Here is a 25,666-nt window from a genome sequence, read left to right as displayed (position 1 = left end):
TCGAGAGACTGAAATTCTTGCCCATTCTTCCTTGCAAAACAGCTCGAGCTCAGTGAGGTTGGATGGAGAGCGTTTGTGAACAGCAGTTTTCAGCTCTTTCCACAGATTCTCGATTGGATTCAGGTCTGGACTTTGACTTGGCCATTCAAACACCTGGATACGTTTATTTGTGAACCATTCCTTTGTAGATTTTGCTGTATGTTTGGGATCATTGTCTTGTTGGAAGATAAATCTCCGTCCCAGTTTCAGGTCTTTTGCAGACTCCAACAGGTTTTCATCCAGAATGGTCCTGTATTTGGCTGCATCCATCTTCCCCTCAATTTTAACCATCTTCCCTGTCTCTGCTGAAGAAAAGCAGGCCCAAACCATGATGCTGCCACCACCATGTTTGACAGTGGGGATGGTGTGTTGAGGGTGATGAGCTGTGTTGCTTTTACGCCAAACATATCGTTTTGCATTGTGGCCAAAATTGTTTTTATTTCTTAAATAATTTTGATATAAATGACCAGACCAGAGCACCTTCTTCCACATGTTTGGGGTGTCTCCCAGGTGGCTTGTGGCAAACTTTAGACGAGACTTTTTATGGATATCTTTGAGAAATGGCTTTCTTCTTGCCACTCTTCCATAAAGGCCAGATTTGTGCAGTGTAAGACTGATTGTTGTCCTATGGACAGACTCTCCCACCTCAGCTGTAGTTCTCTGCAGTTCATCCAGAGTGATCATGGGCCTCTTGGCTGCATCTCTGATCAGTCTTCTCCTTGTCTGAGCTGAAAGTTTAGAGGGACGGCCAGGTCTTGGTAGATTTGCAGTGGTCTGATACTCCTTCCATTTCAAGATGATCGCTTGCACAGTGCTCTTTGGGATGTTTGAAGCTTGGGAAATCTTTTTGTATCCAAATCCGGCTTTAAACTTCTCCACAACAGTATTACGGACCTGCCTGGTGTGTTCCTTGGTCTTCATGATGCTCTCTGCGCTTTCAACAGAACCTTGAGACTATTACAGAGCAGGTGCATTTATACAGAGACTTGATTACACACAGGTGGATTCTATTTATCACCATCAGTCATTTAGGACAACATTGGATCATTCAGAGATCCTCGCTGAACTTCTGGAGTGAGTTTGCTGCACTGAAAGTAAAGGGGCCGAATAATTTTGCACGCCCCACTTTTCATTTTTTTATTAGTTAAAAAAGTTTCAAAAATCCAATAGATTTCGTTCCACTTCACAATTGTGTCCCACTTGTTGGTGATTCTTCACATAAAATAAAAATTTTATATCTTTATGTTTGAAGCCTGAAATGTGGCAAAAGGTTGAAAAGTTCAAGGGGGCCGAATACTTTCACAAGGCACTGTAGCTCAGTGGTAGAGCGCATGCTTCGCATGTAGAGATGCAGCCATTCAAAATGCGCGGGGGATACCGCATTATTTTGCGGTACGCTGTACGCAGTCTACCGCAAGCTACTGGTAAATACCGCGAGTTACCGTAAATTCTCCTATAATATGACAAGCAAAATAATAGTATCCGGAATTTCGGCAAGGTGGAGCTAATAAAGCTCAACCTCTCATGTTTGAGCTGTGGCCATTAAAGTCTTTAAAGAAGATATTACTAATAGTATTAATAATGAATGACCTTGGACAAGCTGTAAGTGTAAACTCAAAGTATTGCCCTGGTCAACATTCTTTTTTTCATTGACCGTCTTGTTTAAAGTAACACCACAGCATTTTGCAATCACGCATTTGTTTCCAATCATGCAAAGTACAGTAATTTTTGAGAATCTCCGATTCACCATGCCTTTCACATGCTCATAAAAGAGATTGATTTAGGAACGTAAACATATTACAGTATGAAAACTGTACTGTATACAGTATGTATATGTATATTTAATGTCTTAACTGTGGCCGTTTAAGAATTGAATATTCATATCTAATTTTACCACTGAAGGGAAATCTTAGTAGCTGAGCATAAAAAGAATAGGAGCATACTGCAACGCGTGTGAAGGCCATAAACGATATTAATTTTGGAACATAAACATACAGTACATGGCTGGTCTCGGTACTTTAAAGAAAACATTCACGAAACATGGTTTCATTATGACCAGAATCGGTCTTGAGATATTTTTAACTTGATTTACAGTATTTGAGAGGTATGTCTTAACACCGATACTACAGTGCGTAAATACTGCTCACGTATATGTTTCTAGGTTTATATCATGTATTTCATACGGTCAAATTACTTTTGAGCAACTAATAAGAAGCGCAAAACGGTATGCGTTTTAGTTTCGTTTTGTGCTGGGACTCTGCTTTTAACAATGTCGCCGTGGATTGATTAGAGATATCAAGTACATACAAGTCATTTTTTAAATGTTGTAGTTCGTCTTGTAAAAATGTTACGAGTACATCATCTATCAACAATTACACAGGTTCTGTTTCCATATTGCGGATTTTGCGGATTTTAGATTTCACGTTGTGAATATATGATTTGGGCAAACAGAGCCGCAAAGAAGTACATTATGGGTTGTTGTTTTTTTTTTTGCAGTTTTATCTAGAACAAGCGATGCTTAAACCTTTGTCTGATTCTTGTGAAACTATCCACACGACAGTTACAGTACCTAGGAGTTGACTTCAGTGATGTCACTGATGGGATGTTTCTAAAAATCCATCCTCTGTAAAGCGTCTTCTCTAGTTGTCCTGCATATGTATTCGCTAATGAAGCTGTGTGTTCTGAGCCTGGATCTCTACATTTCTGTATGAACCAGCTTAGAGGGCTAAAGACAGCTTGTGTTTAAATTGAGTGTAAGGCAATTTATGCTTCTGAAGTCATGGTCAGCATTTATTATTGTACTGTGCTGTAAACTTGTTTTGTGCCTAGTCACATTATTTTATAGTGTTTTTATAGCGTTATTAAATCCGGTGGCGCTGTGTGTTAGTTTCCTGACTCCCATGTCACATGGTCTGTGATTGAATCCCTTGGAACTATGACTTTATTTTTTAACAAACATTTCTTTGAAAAAATGAAACCTTTACCTTGGTCAGAGATTAAGGTCGCTGCCTTTCATCTAAAACCCTACTTGAATCCTTCTAAACTAAAAATCAGTGTTAGTGAGTTAAATAAAGAGGTATCCAGGTAACAGTGAAACGGGCAGACAGTCTGAGGAGATCGCCCGTTTTCCATGTAAATTGTTCCCTGGTTCTGCACCCCTTGGTGTTTCTCTCGCTCTCTCTCGGGTCACCTGATCATTAGCTCGAAAGATTTGAGTGCTTTGTGTATATTCTAATGGTAGTGGGGGCAGGGTGTGTGGGAACAGGTTTGGTTGAAATTGCATTGGAGATCTATGTTCTTCACACCTGAAACATTTTCTCTGAAAGCATTTTCTTCGCAGTTTAGCCGATCTTGTTACAGCATGTTACAGTTTACTATTATTAACCATATTAATTTTAAGTGCTTAATGCCATTTTTTGACCAGGCACGAATATTCTTAAGTCCATATCTTTGCAAGGGAATCAGTGCGAATTGCAATACTAATTAAATGACCGCAGGCACTTTCCACCCCCTCTGCCAGCAGGAACATTCCTATTCTTAGCTCAGCAGCTCATTACAAACTGGGTTTTTTTACACAGCAATACAGCTTTGCGTTGTGAATCTGTTTTTCCAAAGAAAGTGGAATACAGTGATACTACCTGCTATACAGATACATATGTTTAGATATTTAGACCCTTAAATTAATATAATTATTAATAATAATGATTATAATGATAATAATGATAATCGGCCAGTGAAAGCTCTCTTGTCCTTCACATCAATGCCTGAAACATTTTTTTCATAATGTCGACATACACAGTCGTGTAACTGACAGTTTGAGGTAGCCTATCGTGTAAATTTCGCTTTGTTGCTGATAGGTTAAGATTTCGAAACTCTGCCCCAAAGTCATGTGACTGATTTTTCGCCCTGTTTCGTTGGTTAAACGCAATGATCACAAGCACCACCATGGTAACTGGGATGTATAGTTTTTAATTCCGTTTTAATTATAACTGTACGTACTGTCTTCATATTTGGCCAGGGCTTTAAAGAGAAGGCGCGCCAAAAAATTTCGGTGCCGTCGTCTCCGCTTTAAAGGTACCCCCGTGCTGGAAGAATTTGACCTCGGAACGTTTGCCCAGCGTAGTTATAGTGGACATAAAAACAAGAGTTTGCTGGCATTATATAATTATGCGAATTACACAAATATAATTATATCTTATTAATTTCTTGAGATACGCGATTCTTTTAATACAGTCTTTGCTGTGCTCTAGAGGATCCTTGTGATAGTCGAGCTCTAGTTGAATGATAAGTGTCGCAGTTTAAATAAATTTTGTAGTTGGCAATTATGAAACACTGTTAAAAGCAAGGGAGTTTTTATGTCCGTTGCAGTTCTTTTGAAACTGAACTTGTTTGAATTGACTGAGCTCCGTGCTGTACCACACAATGTCTGTTTTTTTTGTGCTGTCCTACTGTACTTCCTACTTTGAAAATACCTGTGAAACCGGTTTAATTCATCACAGCCAGCCCTCCCGCAGAGAGGGGGGTTGTACTTGTTAATGTCTTAGCACAAAGCAGAAACTTCTTGGAAAGATTACAGATTTTAATCGTCTTTTTTCTGAACCAGGGAAAATCTGATCATGTTTCTCTATAACAATAATAAAAAACTTTATTTTACATATCACCTTTAAAAGTGGCATCTCAAAATAATACAGTAGATGTAAACCACAGATTACAAAGTAAATACCCAGACAAAAGCAAACGCGTTTTTAATAAGATGCTTTTATTCGTTCATAATCCGACGATCTCAGGAAGACTAATGGGGGTCTGGCTTTTTTTCTGGAAAACCATAACTCTGGTCTTGTCCAGATTGACTGTCAGCGCCCAGGTCTGACAGTGCTGCTCCAGCCTCTGTTCTGTGGGCGACAGCAGGACCAGTTCCTCTGCAAAGAGGAGGAACTTGATTTCTGTAATTAATGCCGATCAGTAAATCAGGGGACGACAAAACAGTTATTGCGCCCGGCTCCTCAATGGGCTTCGACGTGCTAATGCGTTGGTTTAACAGTCCGGGTGTGGCAATGTTTTTTTATTATTGTTATAGAGAAACATGATCAGATTTTCCCCGGTTCAGAAAAAAAGATCTGAAGTACTGTACCGTATACTAGTTTGTCACTCTTCTCATCCCCTCTTTGCTAAATGGCTTTTGAATCGAGTCACATGAAGACAGAGGTGAAACAGCCCTACACAGCCCTGTCGCAGTACACAAATATAATTATATCTTATTAATTTCTTGAGATACGTGATTCTTTTGATACAGTCTTTGCTGTGCTCTAGAGGATCCTTGTGATATTTCGAGCTCTTGGTGAATGATAAGTGTCGCAGTTTAAATCATTTTCGTAATTAGAAATTATGGAACGCTCTGTTAAAAGCAAGGGAGTTTTTATGTCCGCTGCAGTTTTTTTGCAACATGAATATAATTATATCGTTATTAATTTCTTGAGATACGCGATTCCATATTATATTCCCTTTTAATCAAATTCTAAAACTATGCTTGTTGTCTCCGGTATCACGTTAGTTAAAGTCTTCGATGCTTAAAATGTTTAGGGAGAAATGGAATACTGGTGTGTATGTTTTCTTTAAAGTACCGAGACCAGCCATATACTGTATGTTTAAGTTCCAAAATTAATATCGTTTATGGACTTCACACGCGTTGCAGTATGCTCCTATTCTTTTTATGCTCAGGCACTAAGATTTCCCTTCAGAGGTAAAATTCCATATAAATATTAAATACTACAATGGACACAGTAAAGACGTTTACTGTAAATCTTTCTACGACAGACCAACGGACCACGAGTGCCCCTGTCGGTCAACCAATCACATACCGCGGTACCCCGCGTCATCTTGTGTCACGATGCGTGACGCCGTAGCCAATTACCTCCAGTACGTGTCTGTACCGCGCACTTTGAATGGCTGCATCTGTAGATGAATATTTTTGGCACAGCTGTTACAACAAACAGGCAAATAAACTTTTTTTATTATTCCATTCGAGCTGTAGTTTTGAAAATGTTTTTTTCCATTCATTAAATAATACAAAACACAAACCCACCATAAACGTCTGACCATTGTTATTCCTGAATTATAAGCTCGTACCCACGTACTGCGAAATTCGTGCAAGAGTCACAGCTGGTAGGCAGTTCAATGAATATGATGCTTTTCAGGGGCCGAGTATTAGACACGTGTTATCGTGCGGAGCTTAGTCTTCCTCTAACGCAGTCTTTGCCTCGGACCACCCCTCTTGGCACATTAGCCCTTTAATTTTCGATTTTCTGTATAGAACACCGAATATCTTGAGGAAGTCTGTCAAGCAATGACTGCTGGATAATTGAGGTGAAAACATTGGTTCAAAATCAACATCCTCTGCTATTGCCGTTGATTCTTTGAGAGTTTCTTCAAGTTCTTCATTTGACCTTCAATATTGAGGGATATTGAGCATAATACCGTACTATTTGTAGCTTTCTTTTGATCGCCCGTTTTATTAAAATGCCAGCCTCTTTTACAATTATTTAGATGTTTGGCAAGGTGTAATAGCCCCCCTCGCATCCTCAGCTAAAATATTTCAAAAGTACAACAAAATTACATTATATTGAACAGCATTTATGTTAACATTTATATTCAAATTAAAGTAAATATACGAAAATATTAAAATACAACTTCGGCGATCTGTCGTTTTTGCTTGTCAAGTTCTCAAACAATTTTGCGTTGTATTTTAAATTACTTTAGCTGAAGATGCAACGGGAGCATAAGTGAATTCTCCCGCCACCCACTGGAACATATAATTCCATGGGTGAATACTAACTTTCTCGCAAGTTGCCAATATCGGAAATTATTGGAAATTCCCGGTAATGTTGACTCTGGTACTCAATTGTTTACTACTACAAATATCAAAATAGTTCAGGTTTTGCGGAACAATTAAATTTTTGCGGTGATGATGTTTACTATAGGAAGAAGTGCGTCCCTGGGTGGGATCAAAAAACCCACCTTGGGGTTAATAGCTAAACACGCTAACCGATTGCACCACAGAAATGCTTACACCTTGATTTTTTTCATTTACATACTTTTGGTGAACAAAAAAAATTCACTCGCATTTCATCTTTCGCAAGCTATATGATTTAAAAAAAACAAGTTGTTCTTCAAAGGAAATGAATAAACGCATTAAACCAAATCAAGACCTCTTTGAGTGTCCCAAATTACATGTTCTGTAAAACAAGACAGGAAAAAAAGGTACCGCTGGAATTCGGATCCAGGATCTCCTCTTTATGAAATAGGTGTTTTAACCAGCTTTACCACAGCACCGGCAGAACACTATTCTTATACAGGTGGGTACCCACCCTCAAACCTTTGTTCTCCCGCTACTTTACCTTTGAATACTGCCCTGTCTCTCTCACACCTGAAGAAGGCTCCACGGCCGAAACGTTGTGTTCTCTTTCTTCTTTTTTTCAGCATGGAATAAACCTATTACCTATTCTTATACAGCCGCTTGGACACACCGCTCTGAGACATCTGAGGTCGATGTGCTGAGCCTGGTCGCCGAGCAAAATCATGCCCGGGGGGGGCAGCTTTCATGATGTGGTTGCCGAGTGGTTAAGGTGATGGACTGCTAATCCGTTGTGCTTTGTACGCGTGGGTTCGAATCCCATCCTTGTCGGTTTATGTCTTCGACTTGTGATCTGTTTCTAAGTTGTACTTGCTTTCTTTAGCTACTGTAGTAGAGCAGTAATATTTCTAGCATTGGCTGAACATGGCTTACAGCTGTTAGGAATCCCTGGTGGGAAGATACACGGATCCTGTGCAGACGCAGGCACGGGTGATAGATGAGGCAGGCGAACAAACCAAAACGAGAGGCAAGGTCGTAGTCAAAAGGCGAAAGGCAAGTCGTAATCCAGGAAGTTCTCCGGTAGCAGACAGTCCGAGGCGAGAGGCGAGGTGCAAAGTCGAAAAGGCAGAAGGGGAATCCAAAATCCAGAATAAACGAGGTACGGGGAAAAACGCCAGGTAGAGCTCTCAAGGAGTAGACTCAATATCGAGCACAGGGAAGCAGGTGAAGATGGTTTAAATAGCAGTGCGCACCGCACAGTGAGTGTGCGCAGGTGGTTTAACTCGTACGGCGGTGTTTGTTAATAATCACCCGCTGCTGGGGCTGATTAGCTCGCTTACGCTTTGGTCTTGACTGCCTGGTGGTCGTGACAACAGCAGTAGCTGACAGATATAGTCTCTTAATATTTAGGTTAAATTTATGCTTTGTACTGCTTTCACCTGATATTAATAGTAGTCCTGATGAACGATTTAGGGACATGGCGCATCTTGAAAATGTTCTTGTTAATTTCAGTTTGGAAAAAATGCACTCACCAGAACCAGAAACTGGTCGTATCTGCAAAATGCGCAATGCAATAGCATGTCCTGTCTTGCTATGAGTCCTTATCTGTTACAGGAGGCGTTGTAGGACTTTTTAAGCTCAGAAAAAGCTATCAATTCATCTTACATTTCTACTCCATCAATATTAGAAATGTTATCTTTACTAAGCTCTAAATAAATGCAAATTTTAAAATACATTTTAAAATAAATGCTATTCCATATATTGTAACTTTTTGGTATTTAGAATTTTTATCTGAGGATGCAAGGGAAAGTATTATACAAATGTGAAAGAGGGTTGTATTTTAATACAATTTTCCATCAAAAGAAAACCAAAATCCGTATGATATTACCGTCAATATCCCTCGATACATTATTTTAAACCAGACATAATGAAAGACGTAGTAACTAGACACACCTACAAAACACATGAATAGTAGCGGCTCTGAACTCAATGTGGTGCTGGATGGGAATGCAATACAAACGCCAATGGCACAATGGATAATGTGTCTGATTACGGATCAGAAGACTGTAGGTTTGTACTCCTTCCTGGTTCGTGAAAAAGCTTTTAAACCACACTACTCAACACTGACATCGTAGGGTGTGCGGTCCTACACAACCTTACTATCGACTGGATGAGTCTTCTGTTCAATCTCCGATTCTTTCCGCACATTCCTGCTATTTCACCACCGTTATTGTAGGACAACAGCCACAGACACGAGAAGATACACTATTCCGAACAAATGTCTTAAAAAATCACGTTGACAATACGTTTTTTGTTTCTTTAAGGTAACCTTACTTTTGCCTGTAAAGTTCACATTATTTTCTGTAGCCGCAAATCCCCAATATTTCTGCTGTCTCCTGAGAAACACAAGCATGGAGTCAAATCATATTAAATAACACAACACATCTATTAATTTAATACCCAGATGTGACAGAACACATGTAAGACTTACACACAGCCTTTATTTTGCGATAGTGAATTTGCAGGTATCCTGGGGAGGGAAGAGAACTGATATTAAGGAAATACATATTTAAAGGGGATATACGTCTTAAATGTGTTTTGTCACATCTGGGTGTTAACTGAATATTTTTTTAGCATTATTTGTTGTGTTTTGACTCTATACTTGTGTTTCTCAGGAGACAGCAGAAATATTGATGTTTACATTTATATTCACATTCCCGTTGATATTGACTTAGGTACTCAACTATTTACTTGTAGTTTGACTCGTGTCAAAAGTTGAAAATCTCTGCAAACATCAAGATGGCTAAGGACGTGCAAAGAAACTCAATCACATTTAGAGAAGGTAATGTTTAGATCGGATTAATTCGAAGTGTGTCTCTGGGTGCGTTTGATCTACGAACGTTGTGTTAAACTGAAGCACACCCTGACTGAGTGTGCCATAGAAACTGACACATGTCGTATTTTTCTACATTCACAGATTTTTGGCTAAAGTAAAAAAAAATCGTTGTCATTTTCTTGCCAGCTGGCAGTAATTCTTTTGCACTGATAACAAAGATAAGCATTTTAGCTTTCGCAATGTGTGGAGTTCTTGAAAAACAAGTTGTGCCAAAAACGAAATAAACACCTCCATTAAACTTAATGCAGAAGCATGTTGTCTATAACAGTAAACGATGCAAGAAGACAGGAAGAAAGGCACCGCTGGGATTTAAACCCAGGATCTCCTGTTTACTAAAGAGGCGCTTTAACCATCTAAGCCACGACACCGGCAGAACTCTCTTCTTTTACTGCCACTTGGACACACCGCTCTGAGACACCTGCGTTTAGTAAGCACTGAGTCCGCCGGCTGAGCAAGCTGCCTCCTTTACACGGAACAGCCCTGACCGTAAGAGAAATGAAGAGAAATGGCTTTTATCGGGCACTTTTCATGTCCAATGCACTTGACATCTCCCAAGGGGGACAGAGTTCATTAACGACACTTTTCCTTTCTTTCTTCTTTCTGTACACTTTGATGAAACAAAACGAGAAATCATGTAAGGGAAAATGTCTTTTTTCATGGAGAAAACATGCACCGGGAAATGTTGTGTTTAGAAGAAGTGAGTTAACATGAAAAGTGACCTAATTTACCAGAGCAAATGCTCACCAAGCAAGATCTGCTTTACTACTAGAGAGAAGTAGAGTGAAAGACGTGATCATTTCACGCCGCTGTGGAACGAAACGCTTTTGTCTTGGAATTCTAAATCAATTAGAAATTCAGAGCGACACATAAAGGCTTTGTCTGCTTAAAAGTGATGATTTTTTAAAACTAAAAAAAAAATGTAGAAAACACGTTTCTCACTTAGAAATTTAAGATGGGGGTGGGGTATTACTAGTAACGGCACTGAACTCACCATGGTGCAATTCATTTACGTGACGGGCTAGTGGTTTAATGGATAACGCGTCTGATTTCGGTTTATAAGATTGTCGATTCGACTTCTACTGGGGTTGTGTGATTCAAATCAGGCTCCTCAGAAATAGATGTCTGTTATGTAAATGAACCCCACCTGAAAGCAAACGTTGGGTCTGGGTTCCTTTCTTTCCTGCATGAAATAGCAAATCGTTACAAAAAAAAAACACCAACTAATGTCCAATAGTCCAATAGTTAGTCATTTAAGTAAACATGAATATACTGTAAGGTCTTGGTACATGGGAGTGGATTTCAACCACAATTAAAAGAAGGGCAAATTATAATTACAGGCTTCAGACACTTTTTCATACAAAAGTGACCAAACACTCCCTAACTTTCAGGTTTGCTTGAACCTGTAACAGAAAAGCGGTTTGAAACTTCCATTCTCTGATGTCACTGTCTCTAAAGTCGGACGTGATGTTTCGCGGATGTGCAGTGTGCCTTTTCTCTTGTCGTGTTCAAGATGAAATGCTGCATAAGCTCCTGACTGGGTGTTCTGTACTGTTCAGATTACCTAGGTGGTGTACAGCTAAAACCCAACTGCATGGTGTGAATTCCAGGTTCGGCACCAGCAGCACCTGCAAACACATCAGCTGACCTCGACATGATTTGAACACGCGACCTTCTGATCTGGAGTCAGACGCGCTACCGTTGCGCCACGAGGTCACTTGTGACATGTGCTTTTAATTCACCCAAAGAGAAATATCAGCGTCCCTGAAAAAGATTGTTTTCATTCTCTCCTGTGAGGAGCGCCGCTCTTCCAACGAGGGTCTCTTCATCCCAGACCACAGATTATTCCTCCCGCCCGGCTCTCTCACGGAGAGCAGACACACTGTCTCCACTAATGTGTTTACTACATCTATAGATCTGACCCCCTACACCCCCGATATTCCTGGACAGGATATTTACCACCAGCCTGGTGAACTTCTCATCTTGACCTCTCCCAGGAGGAGCACAATTAACACAGAATCCTCTCTCCATTTAGCAAATAACACAAAAAACTGTTTACCTGTCAAGACAGAAAACCAGGCTGCTCCAGGTGAGGCTTAAACTCACAACCTCGGCATGAGTCCACTGAATATGTCATTTTACATGGCCTGAACCAGGAAAGAGATTGGAAGTCAAGAAGTTATGGTTTTGTTTTAATACTTGCCTACTCTTTTAATTTTTCGGTCAAATCTTTTATTTGGGAGTACTTTCAATGGATGTTAATCTTTGTCCCGATGCACGATTCTGGGCCATGGTGTGTCTTGAATAATGTTCTTATAGGCTTCAGTTTGGAAAAGTGCGGTCTTCAGAAGCTACCGAAACCGCTAATGGTTACATAACACTTAATGCAAAAGCAACGTTCGGGTTTGAAAAAGAATATTACTTGCTATGAATACAAACACTGTTACAGGAGGCGTGTTAGGGCTATTTTAGCTTAGATCATCAATTCATCTTACATTTCTTCTCCATCTATATCAACAGCGTCATCGCTACTGAGCGCTAAAGGCAGGTCCTGGCAATACAATCTTCTTTAGAAAACATTTTTAAAACTATTTCCACTACCATACATTAAGTAAAAGATACCGATTGCACACAACTCATAAAATCTCTTTTCCAGGGACGTTGTAGCTAGATGCAAATTCCAATCGAAAATGTATCAGCTTTAAAATTTTCTTTTGGATCCACAGGACGATCAGCATGAGACTCAAAATATACCTGTGTTTGATTGTACAGCATAGATTGTACAGCATTTATGTTTACATTTATGTTACAATTAAGGTAAATATATCAAAATATCAACATCCAACTTCACAGTGCTAACGTACTGTAACAGTGCTTGTCAAATTCTCAAACAAATCTGCGTTGTATTTCTAAACTCTTTTAGCAGAGGACGCAACAGGAGTATAAATGATATCTCCTGCAAGCCATTCAAAGATACTTTTCCAAGAGTGAATATGGATTTCTGGGGAGTTGCGGTGTTGATCACTATTGGACTTCCCCGGTCTCAAGTGTTGTTGTTGGACACGGGCAAAAGACTCGCATTTTCTGCAAATATAAAGAGGGTTAAGGTTTCAGCTTTAGCGGAGACAGTGTTTACATTGACAATAATAAGAAGATCGTCCCTGGGTGGGTTTAAACCACCAACCTTTCAGTTAACAGCCGAACGCGCTCGCCAATTGCGCCACAGAGACTGATGAGAGAAGCTTTTCTCCATTCGCACCTTTCCGGTCAAAAAATAAACATTGCTTGCATTTTCTTGCCAGTTGGCAATATTCCTACTGCTCTGATAGCAAAGAATTACATTTCATTTTTCACAAGCTGTATGAATTTCTTGAAAAACAAGTTGTTGCAGAAAGGAAATACATTCATGCTTTAAACTAAATCAAGCCCTATGCGGTTGTCCAAGATGGTAGTTTCTGCACAAAAAGACAGGAAGAAAGGCACAGCTGGGATGTGGAGCCAGGATCTCCAGTCAACGAGACAGGTACTTAAACCGACTCAGCTACGGTGCCGGCAGAATTCTCCTCTTTTATAGCCGCTTGGACACACCGCTCTGAGCCATCTGCATTCAGTAAGCCCTGAGTCTGCTGGCTGAGCAAGCTGCCTCCTTTACACGGAACAGGAGCCCTGACCATAAGAGAAATGAAGAGAAATGGCTTTTATTGGGCACTTTTCATGTCCAATGCGCTTGACATCTCCCAAGGAGGACAGAGTTCATTTACGACACTTTTCCTTTCTTTCTTCTTTCTGTACACTTTGATGAAACAAAACGAGAAATCATGTAAGGAAAAATGTCTTTTTTCATGGAGAAAACATGCACAAGGAAATGTGTTTAGAAGAAGTGAGTTAACATGAAAAATGACCTAAGTTACCGGAGCAAATGCTCACCTAGCAAGATCTGCTTTACCACTAGAGAGAAGTAGAGTGAAAGACGTGATCATTTCACGCCGTTGTGGAACGAAACGCTTTTGTCTTGGAATTCTAAATCAATTAGAAATTCAGAGCGACACATAAAGGCTTTGTCTGCTTAAAAGTGATGATTTTTTAAAACTAAAAAAAAATGTAGAAAACACGTTTCTCACTTAGAAATTTAAGATGGGGGTGGGGTATTACTAGTAGCGGAACTGAACTCACCATGGTGCAATTAATTTACGTGATGGGCTAGTGGTTTAATGGATAACGCGTCTGATTTCGGTTTATAAGATTGTCGATTCGACTTCTACCGGGGTTTTGTGATTCAAATCAGGCTCCTCAGAAATAGATGTACGTTATGTAAATGAACCCCACCTGAAAGCAAACGTTGGGTCTGGGTTCCTTTCTTTCCTGCATGAAATAGCAAATCGTTACAAAAAAAAAACACCAACTAATGTCCAATAGTCCAAAAGTTAGTCATTTAAGTAAACATGAATATACTGTAAGGTCTTGGTACATGGGAGTGGATTTCAACCACAATTAAAAAAGGGCAAATTATAATTACAGGCTTCAGACACTTTGTCATACAAAAGTGACCAAACACTCCCTAACTTTCAGGTTTGCTTGAACCTGTAACAAAAAAGCAGTCTGAAACTTCCATTCTCTGATGTTACTGTCTCTAAAGCCGGACGTGATGTTTCACAGATGTGCAGTGTACCTTTTCTCTTGTCGTGTTCAAGATGACCTGCTGCATAAGCTCCTATCTGGGTGTTCTGTACTGCACTGTTATTTCATTCAGATTACCTATGTGGTGTACAGAGAAAACCTGACTGCATGGTATAATTTCCAGGTTCAGCACCAGCAGCACCTGCAAACACACCAGCTGACCTCGATGTGATTTGAACACACAACCTTCTGATCTGGAGTCAGACGCGCTACCGTTGCGCCACGCGGTCACTCGTGACAAGTTCTTTTAATTCCCCCAAAGATAATAACAGTAATGCTAGAATAACTAGTATTAAAACTAATAATACTACTGTTAATTCTCTAACAGTAACACTATAATTATAAATAATATTTACATGAATATTAACATTAAAACTAAAACTATCAGTAGCGCTATCATCATTAATACTCACATGAACACTAGCATTAAAACAACCAGTTGTACTCTCATTAATATTGATATGAATACACTAGTATTAGTATTTGTTGCTACCCATGACGTTACATCGCTCTTTGTGATGAACGAGATACACCTAGACGCGCACAGTGACGTGGCGCCTGTCCCCGTGGTTACCATACTTATGATTTATAAACACGGGAAAAAATACATGTAAACTGTTACTTACAGTGCCTTGCGAAAGTATTCGGCCCCCTTGAACTTTTCAACCTTTTGCCACATTTCAGGCTTCAAACATAAAGATATAAATTTTTTATTTTATGTGAAGAATCACCAACAAGTGGGACACAATTGTGAAGTGGAACGAAATCTATTGGATTTTTGAAACTTTTTTAACTAATAAAAAAATGAAAAGTGGGGCGTGCAAAATTATTCGGCCCCCTTGCGTTAATACTTTGTAGAGCCACCTTTTGCTGCGATTACAGCTGCAAGTCGCTTGGGGTATGTCTCTATCAGTTTTGCACATCGAGAGACTGAAATTCTTGCCCATTCTTCCTTGCAAAACAGCTCGAGCTCAGTGAGGTTGGATGGAGAGTGTTTGTGAACAGCAGTTTTCAGCTCTTTCCACAGATTCTCGATTGGATTCAGGTCTGGACTTTGACTTGGCCATTCAAACACCTGGATACGTTTATTTGTGAACCATTCCTTTGTAGATTTTGCTGTATGTTTGGGATCATTGTCTTGTTGGAAGATAAATCTCCGTCCCAGTTTCAGGTCTTTTGCAGACTCCAACAGGTTTTCATCCAGAATGGTCCTGTATTTGGCTGCATCCATCTTCCCCTCAATTTTAACCATCTTCCCTGTCTCTGCTGAAGAAAAGCAGGCCCAAACCATGATGCTGCCACCACCATGTTTGACAGTGGGGATGGTGTGTTGAGGGTGATGAGCTGTGTTGCTTTTACGCCAAACATATCGTTTTGCATTGTGGCCAAAAAGTTCGATTTTGGTTTCATCTGACCAGAGCACCTTCTTCCACATGTTTGGGGTGTCTCCCAGGTGGCTTGTGGCAAACTTTAGACGAGACTTTTTATGGATATCTTTGAGAAATGGCTTTCTTCTTGCCACTCTTCCATAAAGGCCAGATTTGTGCAGTGTAAGACTGATTGTTGTCCTATGGACAGACTCTCCCACCTCAGCTGTAGTTCTCTGCAGTTCATCCAGAGTGATCATGGGCCTCTTGGCTGCATCTCTGATCAGTCTTCTCCTTGTCTGAGCTGAAAGTTTAGAGGGACGGCCAGGTCTTGGTAGATTTGCAGTGGTCTGATACTCCTTCCATTTCAAGATGATCGCTTGCACAGTGCTCCTTGGGATGTTTGAAGCTTGGGAAATCTTTTTGTATCCAAATCCGGCTTTAAACTTCTCCACAACAGTATTACGGACCTGCCTGGTGTGTTCCTTGGTCTTCATGATGCTCTCTGCGCTTTCAACAGAACCTTGAGACTATCACAGAGCAGGTGCATTTATACAGAGACTTGATTACACACAGGTGGATTCTATTTATCACCATCAGTCATTTAGGACAACATTGGATCATTCAGAGATCCTCGCTGAACTTCTGGAGTGAGTTTGCTGCACTGAAAGTAAAGGGGCCGAATAATTTTGCACGCCCCACTTTTCATTTTTTTATTAGTTAAAAAAGTTTCAAAAATCCAATAGATTTCGTTCCACTTCACAATTGTGTCCCACTTGTTGGTGATTCTTCACATAAAATAAAAAATTTATATCTTTATGTTTGAAGCCTGAAATGTGGCAAAAGGTTGAAAAGTTCAAGGGGGCCGAATACTTTCGCAAGGCACTGTACATACATTTATCAACTTGGAATATATTTTTTTAGCTCTAGGATACAGTTACCTAAATAATAATAAGAATAATCATTGTTTAATTTCGGTTTGAACATTTTTTACACTAAACGCACTGTGGTAATTGATCGATACAGTCTTTATTGACTGTTTTCTAGATATTTAAAACAGGATCAAAAACAGAAAAAGAACCAGTACTCACCAATCGGTGAAGTTAATCGTTTATTCTACGGTTTTTCAATTGAATTAATTGGTTTTCGATAGATAAATGATCAATAACTCTCCTCCGTGCGCACGCTCCCGCGGTCTTTCTCTCTGATCCAGGTGCTCAGGCTCGTGTCTGTGACATTACAGCGCTTTTTCTAACAGAGCAGAGCGCGTCTCCGCTGGAGGAGACTCCTGTCCGGAGCCTGGGGGGCTTTTCTTACAGATATAACATCCCCCCAAAAAAAGAATACACCGGGCTGTGAAGAGAAGCAAATCATAACAATTGTAAAAGGAGAGTGACAAACCAAGGAATGAAATTCATTAAACAGGAAAAAAAATAGTTTACTTCGCAGATGAATGTGTTACAAGGCGTACCTGTGTGGAGCAGTAGAGAACGAGTACAAGTCCCTGTAATAAGTGCATTTAAATGTTTTAAACGAATCATCAGAGTATAGAAGCCAGGAGGATCAGGAACCTGATCCTGGAGGTTAAAATGTGTATCCTGGTTTTATTTCCAGCCTGCTCTCAGTTCCATAGGTAGTCTGATTATTTAAATTAAATGTATAACTGTTACAATAATTCATCTAATTGTAAATTTATAAGACTGTGAGACACCTGTGAGAGACATATGAGAGCTGGTGATTCCCTGGGCTGGTGTGGAATCACACACAGACAGGTCTTCTTCTGTGTGATCTGAGTCCCACTGCTGAGAGCTACAGACTGGTCAACTGGTCACTACTGTAGACACGGTCATTGGCCCATCGGCTACTAATAATCAATATACAGTGTACTGACCAGAGTGTCACTACTTGTGTTTATTACATTAAAAGATAATTCCACACTCACGTGTGTTAGAAAACATTTATAAAACATGTTTGGAGATTGACATACAGTAAAGAAAGTAATACTGAAGGGCTGGAGGTCCTGGAAAGGGTTAATAGAAGCTTCTTGCTTCTGACCTGGAACAGAGTCCACAGCTGACAGATCAGTGAGTCTTGAGCCCAGTTCACAGAGAGGAGAACCAGGAGCTCTTCTCTGTCTCTAAGTGGCTGTGAGGAAGGAGAAAATGGGGAGATGTGACCTGAGTCCAGGCTGTTCCAGGATTGTCTGAACGTCCTCTGGTTCTGGATTGACGGATAAAAAGAAGTATGGAGCTTCTGTCCGATTGTCTCTGAGCTGTGAATCAGACTGAGAAGAGAATAATGATTTATTATTCTGCCTCTGATAATTTTTCTCTTTGCCAAGTGGTGTTACATCCCCTTCAGAAACTCTGCACAGACTGTCAGAGTGAGAGAAAAGTAGAGAGATGGACAGATAAGAGCACACGCGGTGAGAGATACATATGTCTTGATTTACTTTGAACCAAGTGTTCATTTCCTTTGTGGAACAAGTTGTTTCTGAACTTCAAGAAATTCATACAACTTCTGAAAGATAAAATATAAGTCTTGCTAATCAGGACAGAAGAAATACCGCAAGAAAATATCAGTGATTTTTCTCCTTTTAACGAAAAGTGGAGAAAAACAACGGCAGTGCATCTCCGTCATCTTAATTTAGCTTAATACAAATATTCACTTCCTTTTCTGTGGATTACAGACTGCGAAAGATGAAATAAAGTTATTGGTTATTCATGGTCAGGGCAGAAGATATACTGCCGGCTGGCAGGAAAATGTCAGTATTTTATAATTCTTTAATTACAAACGTGTGAATGGCAAAAAGCAACGGGAGTGTGTCTCTATGCAGCTATTAAATGAAGGGCTGGTGGTTCAAACCCACTAAGGGACGAGCTTCAGACTGTTCCGCTGTAACCATAACCTCTGCTAAAACTTGATGGGATTTCTTCGCAAGCCCTCCTGAAATTTGCAGGAAATATGGATTTTACTCGTGTGGAACTACAAGTAAACAATTAAGTACCTGTCAATGTCCAAGAAAACCATTTTCACGTGTGGAATTTTATCTTCAACTGGCTGTCAGGAGAATTAATTTATACACCCGTTGTATCCTTAGCAAAAATATTTTAAAATAAGAACACAGATTTGTTGGAGAACTTGACAATCCTTGACAATCATTATTAAATGAGCATTATACAATTGTGTGTTGATATTTTGTATATGTACCTTAATTGTAATAAAATTAAACATAATTGCTTTGATATGGATGTTCATTTGAAGGATTTGAGGAAACTATCAAGGATCTCAGAACAACCAAAGATACATTTGGGCATCTGCTATTGGTAAAGATTAAAGAGTACTGTAAGTGTGAAGCTTGCACACACACGAGAGAAAAATCAGTTTTAATGTACTTCATTAAACTGATGGTGTGCTTATCAATCGTGCATAAAATGTACATAGCTGAGGATGGTTTCAATCAGTCGATTTCTGGATTAAGGGCCCAGCACGGTTCCGCTGCACCACTCTGCTAACAGATGTCTTAGTGTGATTCAACACAACTACTCTATCTTTGCTTTCTAAAAGTGTGCCCGAGATGGAAAAGTCTAAATGGTAAACGCAGACGTCACTTTGAGCACTTGGTCTTTTATAGTACAAATCATCACACGCTGCCTTACATGGCGTGTCTTCAAGATCGTTGTGAACCAAACCTTCTGCCAAACTGAATCTTTCGTCGTTAATTCCCAAATCTTCAATGAGAATCAGTGAAACGAAAACCAAGCCCATGTACACACTCGCGTCCTAGCGTGAAAGAAAAATGATGTAAGCATTTGAGAAATAACGAGAGTAGTCTGAACATCTCCAGCCTGTCAACTGCTCTACAAAGAGATCGCTCCCTCTACACCCACTTTATAACGCTGAAAATGATTCAGGAAGCACAGCAAAGTTCTAGAACCAGCGAATGCATCTGCATACATAAAATGTCAATTTTTCAAAAGTAAAATCTTCAGCTTTGAAAGATTGTCATCTATATATTTTCGTTTTTCTCTTTTTTACATAACACGCTTTCGAGAAACAAACTGTCTTGTAATGAAGGCTGCATTAGAAAATGTGTATCTAGCTTTGTTAAATTAAAATCGGCACATCCCAGTGGACAAAAGATGTAGAATATATGGCTATTAAACGCATACTTTAGACGTATAAATGTGCTCTGTAACTGGTCTAGAATGAAATTCAAATATACATATATCGTTATACGTCAATTAGACATCTATGATTATATGTTTATTATACATAAATGGCTGGAGTTATATTATACGGATAAATTTAGAGGACTAATATACATATATAGTTAAAGGCCTATTATACATCAAATAAATATTTTATAGGTGTAGAAACTAGTAAATAAAGCCAATGATTTGTTTTAGAAATGTATTCTTAAAATATACAGTTATTCACACCTGAAAAATATGTAGTTCAAATTATACATTATATACAATATTGTAATCAACAAATGGCTAATCATCATAAAAACACAACTAGTAAACTTCAGTTACAAATTCTAGTAACATGGCAATATATATAGTAATGACAAACAAACTAATCACATGATCCCGCTAAAATTTAACTCAAAACCACATTTCGATTCAAATTTTAACATTTACAACTTCTATATTTCCACGAAAATATAATTAATGCAGCACAAACGCTACTTTCTAAAAAAGACAGAATGAAACTGTTTGTTTTTGTGTTTCATGGTGATCCTCCTCTCGATACTAATGAAATGTTTAATATGATCCCTCGAGAAACAAAAAGGAGTCCATTTCCGCCTGGAATGATTGATGCCCCGTGGTACACTACGAGTTGCGTAAGGCTCTGTAACGCGCAGATGAGAAACTAACCTCTGCTTCTTCATTATATACACAGAGAGCTATATATGCGAGCTTACTGCCTCCTACGGGCTCTGTATTTGTTAGCGGTACAAGACCGGACGTGGAGAAATGAAGTGAGGAGGGTGTGTACATTAAAAGGCTCATATCGTCCCTGGAAGGGCTCAAACCACCACCCTTTTGGTTAACAACCAAACCACAAAGACGCATGTACAGCTTAACACTTCTCGGTCTCAGTGAAAGTGATACTCCGTAAAATTTCCAGAGATTCATTTATTTTTAAAGGAAAATCACCAACAGCGGCCGAGGTCTACTGGAGTTTTTTCATTCTATACTGCGATTTATGAAGGGTACCCTGTGAAAATACGATTTTTGACGAGACGGGATGGACATATAAGGTCAAAAAGCTTGGGGAATTGAACTTTAAGGTGAAGACTGCGGGTTCAGTAGCAGCAGAACCTGATCAGTATCAGTTGACTCCGATATACTTTGAAAATGAACTTGGGGATTTAGAGTCAGACGTGCTACCGTTGCACCTTGGGGTACTTAATTTAAAAAAATAGAAAAAACAATCAGTGTTCCTGGATCTGTAATTGAGAACAACACCTGCACAAGAGCTGCGCAGGAAGAATAAAATGTGGTCTGGGAAGAAGAGACTCTCTTTGGAAGAGCTGCGCTCTTCATAGGAGATTTTTTTTTGTGAAGCTGATTTGTCTCCTTTGGGGAATTCAAAGATATGGACAGCCGTGACTTCGTGGCGCAACGGTAGCGCGTCTGACTCCAGATCAGAAGGCTGCGTGTTCAAATCACGTCGAGGTCAGCTGTTACTTTTTCAGGTTCTGCTGGTCCTGAACACGGAATTCACATCATGCAGTTGAGTTCTATCTGTACACCACATAGATAATCTAAACAAAATAGAGCAGTACAGGACACGCAGTGTGGAGCTCACACAGGCTTACAGTCTCCAGCATTGGAGTGAGGAGGAAAAAAAGAACTTTGTTTTTTTTTTAAGAGAAAAGGCACAGTTCACATCTGCTTAACATCACGTCCAACTTTAGAGACAGCTACATCAGATAATGGAATCACAGAAGTTTCAGATAACTTTTTTTTTTAATACAGGTTCAAGCAAACCTGAAAGTTAATGAGTTTCCGGACACTTTTGTTTTATTAAAAAGTGTCTGAAGCCTGAAAATGTAATTTGAAAAAAAAAAAACCGCTATTGGACATTAGCAGGTGCTTTTTGTAACGATTTGCTATTTCATGCTGGAAAACAAAGGAAACAGACCCAACGTTTGCTTTCAGGTGCGGTTCATTACATAATATACATCTATTACTGAGGAGCTATAATAAAATTTACACGAGCCAGGTAGAAGTCGAACCTATAATCTTATGATCCGAAATCAGACGCGTTGTTTATTAAACCGCTGGCATTTCACATGACTTGAATTTCCCCATAGTGTGCTCAGCGCCTCTACTAGTAATGCACCGCTCCGTCTAAAATTTCAAAGTGAGAAACATGTGTTTTCTGATTTTTTATGAGTTTTAAAATATAATCTCTTTAAATCAGACAAGGGGTTTATGTTTCGCACTGAAATTCCGATTGACTGAGAATTCAAAGAAAGACTGTTTTCTTCCACAACACCGTATAATTATCACATCCACCAGACTCCCCAACCTCTCCAGACCTTGCTGGGTGAGCAATTGCTCTGATAAATTAGGTCACGTATCATGTTAAATCATTTCTTCTCAACACAACATTTCCTGGTGCACGTTTTCTCTATGAAAAAAAAAGACATTTTTCCCTTGCACGATTTCTCGTTTTTTATCAAAGCGTACAGAAATAAAAAAGAAGAAGAAATAGTGTCGCAAAAGAACTCTGTCGCCCTTGGGAGATGTCAAACGCATTGGACATGAAAATGCCAGATAAAAGCCAGTTCTCTTCGTTTCTCAGTGTCGGGGCTGCTATGTAAAAGAGGCAATTTGCTCTGAGCGCAGGTTCAGCGCTTACTGAACGCAGATGTCTCAAAGCGGTGTGTCCAAGTGGCTGTAAAAGGTGATGGTTGTCCTGTCACCGTAGCCTAGTTGGATAAAGCGCTTCTCTATTAACCAAAAGAACCGAGATTCAAATCCCAGCCGTGTCTTTCTTCCTATCTTGTAGTACAGAACGTATCATTTCGGGCAATCACAAAGGGCTTAATTTCGTTAAATGCAGGTGTTCATTTTCTTTCTGGAAAACTTTTTTTCCGTTTTTGATGAAATTCACACAGCTTGCGAAAAATGAAATTCAATTCTTGGTTATCAGTGCAGAAGAAATATTACCGGCTGGCAAAATAAACGGTAAGATTATTATTTTTTAACCGAAAACTTGTGATTCGATAGAAGAACCCGCCAGTCAGTCTCTGTGGCGCAATCGGTTAGCGCGTTCGGCTGTTAACTGAAAGGTTGGTGGTTCGAGTCCACCCAGCGATGGGATTCTTCTGTAATGTAAGTGTTGTCTGAAATCAATTGGATTTCTCGGCGAAACCATAACCATTTTAATATTTGCAGGAAATGCGAGTGTTTAACACGTGTCAGGGTCACCGGGAAATGTCCAATAATGCCCAACATTGCAACTCCCCAGAAAACCATATTCACTCAAAAAAAATTATCGTTGAATCTTCATTTATACTCCAGTTGAATCCTCTGCTGAAATATTTTAAAAATACAATGCAGGTTTGTTTGAGAACTTGACAAGCATTGTTACGATAGCACTGTGCAGTTGGATTTTGATATTTTGACATATTTACCTTAATTTTAAACATAAATACTATACAGTCTATTGTAATTTTAAAATAAGTTAGCCGAGGATGCAAAGGGGTGAAAGGGAAAGGTCAGAAGGTATAGTAAAAACAAGGTTAGGATTGGTGGAGGTGGTAGGGGTGTTGATGGTTTTTCTCTGTAGAGGATGATTGAGTTTTTTATCCTTCTCTGAAGTGAGAAATTGGAAGAGTTGGGAGTTGAGGGATCTGATGAGGTTAGTTATAAAAGGAAGTTGATGTGGAGCTGTTAGCCGTAAAACTTCCTAACGTCTTTAAACTGCAGTAAGCAAAGATAAAGGAAATTATCTTTGCTTACTGTCCTGTCTTTCTCACACCTGAAGAAGGCTCCACGGCCAACACGTTATGTTTCCTTTCTTCTCTTTTCAGCATGGAATAATCCTTTACTTTTTCCTTTGCAGCCTACGCATGCTGACACAGCTACCCACCTGATATATAACATTCCTATAATCACAACTATGAATGTCCAATGTGGGTATTTTTTCCATTATTATTCATTTTGGCATTGAAGCATATTTTATGTAATACAGAAGTGTCATAATCACTGAAAAACATATTTTTTCATTTAGAAAGAATTAAAAAAATATAAATCACTATGAATTACATTTAGCCTGTTCTGATCTAGGTTTTCTATATACTTTAACATGCCATGTTCAGAATGTCACAACGCAGAAATGCAACAGTGAAGTTTTGTCATTACAAATGTTCGTGGTGAGTGATTTTGTCTCTCTTACCTTAGTGTCAGTGTTTTGGTAATGAGGAAGGAGGGAAAAAGTAATTCAGCAGAAGGGGTGCTATTTTGTTGACTATAAATCCTCACATGCCATGTTCAGAGGGTCATATTAAAAAAAGGTACAGTAAATTTTCTTATAGTTCATGATTTTCATAATTTGTTACATTGTGTCTCACACCTTTGTGTCAGAATTCTGAGATGTTTTTTTCTAAACAGGGGCCATCGCAATACAACAGAAAGAGCAATTAGCTTTTCCCTATGAATTCTCTCATGCCATATTCAGAAGGTCATATCTTAAAAATGGTACAGCAACATTTCCTGAAGTTCAGGATTTTGAGAGTCTGTTACATTGTGTCTCACACCTCATTGGCAGAATTGTGAGACAATTTTATAATCAGGAGGGAGGGTCATAGCAATACGCAGAAAGTGTCATCACCCTTTGCTCATCCTCCGTTAACCATATATTCTCATATGCCATGTTCTAAATGTCCCATTGTAAACTGCTATAATAACATTTCTTGCAAAATGCAAGATTTTAAGACTTAGAGAATTCACGTTTTGCCTTTGTCTTATTTACTTGTTGTCTAACATGCCAGTTTGTGTTATTGTGAGTTTTGAAAATTGGTTTTCGATTTTCTGAAATGTGTTTCATACAAAAATGCAATTTGGATAATCATTACTTACATATTCCCCTTTACTGAGGATATGTGCAGTAATCCACTCGGATTAGTATTTTTAAAAATGACTATAGAGAGCCATCTACAGGCGAAAGGCGGCATAACATCACAGCAGCAGCACTGGAACGAAAAACGCGAATAAGAAGCTGGCATTGAATAAGCAGCCAACTTCAGCCTCGTTAATGCAATAGGATTGGGTGAGGTAGAAAAATATTTCTTCCTCTGAATCCTAACATTTTTGTAGGTGTTCTAGGACTTCTCGTTTCAGATAAAGCTGCCAATACATCACTTATTTCTACTCCATCAATATCAGCAGTGTTATCAGTACTGAGCCCTAAGTGTGGGCCCTGTCATCATAGAAAAACTTGAACGTATCAACTGCATTCACCTGAAAAAATCTGATAAAATTGAAAAATACATCGGAAACAAATTTACACTGTTTTTTTCAGATCCAGAAGAGACTCATCATGAGACTCAAAACAGACCTGTTTTTAATTCTTTCCAGGAGGAAAGATTATTCAGATGCAAACATGGGTCCAAAATCAATGTACTCACCTATCTGTGTTGCTTCTTCAAATCCTTCGACTGAACGTCGGTATTAAGGGATGATATCATACAAATTTTGGTTTTCTTTTAAAGCACTTTTTAAAAAAAATATTGAGCCTCTATTATAGTTGTCTTGGATGTTTCGCAAGGTATAATAGACCCCCTTGTGCCCTCCGCTAAAATATTATAAAATACAA

General features: G+C 39.2%; 1 protein-coding gene and 5 non-coding genes across 6 annotated transcripts in view; 3 read left to right on the top strand and 3 right to left on the bottom strand.

The window, feature by feature from the left end:
* Window positions 1-25,666, top strand: part of LOC148671543 (scavenger receptor cysteine-rich type 1 protein M130-like) — a 401,186-nt gene that overhangs the window by 103,977 nt on the left and 271,543 nt on the right. The window lies entirely within an intron of this gene.
* Window positions 11,427-11,498, bottom strand: trnaw-cca (transfer RNA tryptophan (anticodon CCA)). The gene has a single exon. It is a non-coding gene; the product is annotated as a tRNA-Trp (tRNA).
* trnan-guu (transfer RNA asparagine (anticodon GUU)) lies at window positions 12,939-13,012 on the bottom strand. The gene has a single exon. It is a non-coding gene; the product is annotated as a tRNA-Asn (tRNA).
* trnaw-cca (transfer RNA tryptophan (anticodon CCA)) lies at window positions 14,618-14,689 on the bottom strand. The gene has a single exon. It is a non-coding gene; the product is annotated as a tRNA-Trp (tRNA).
* Window positions 21,446-21,517, top strand: trnaw-cca (transfer RNA tryptophan (anticodon CCA)). The gene has a single exon. It is a non-coding gene; the product is annotated as a tRNA-Trp (tRNA).
* trnan-guu (transfer RNA asparagine (anticodon GUU)) lies at window positions 23,093-23,166 on the top strand. Its single transcript has one exon. It is a non-coding gene; the product is annotated as a tRNA-Asn (tRNA).

The sequence above is a fragment of the Lepisosteus platostomus genome, chromosome 5 (assembly GCF_059453375.1).
Source record: "Lepisosteus platostomus isolate fLepPlt1 chromosome 5, fLepPlt1.hap1, whole genome shotgun sequence".
Lineage (NCBI taxonomy): Eukaryota > Metazoa > Chordata > Actinopteri > Semionotiformes > Lepisosteidae > Lepisosteus > Lepisosteus platostomus.
This window is presented reverse-complemented; position numbering and strand designations above follow the sequence as displayed.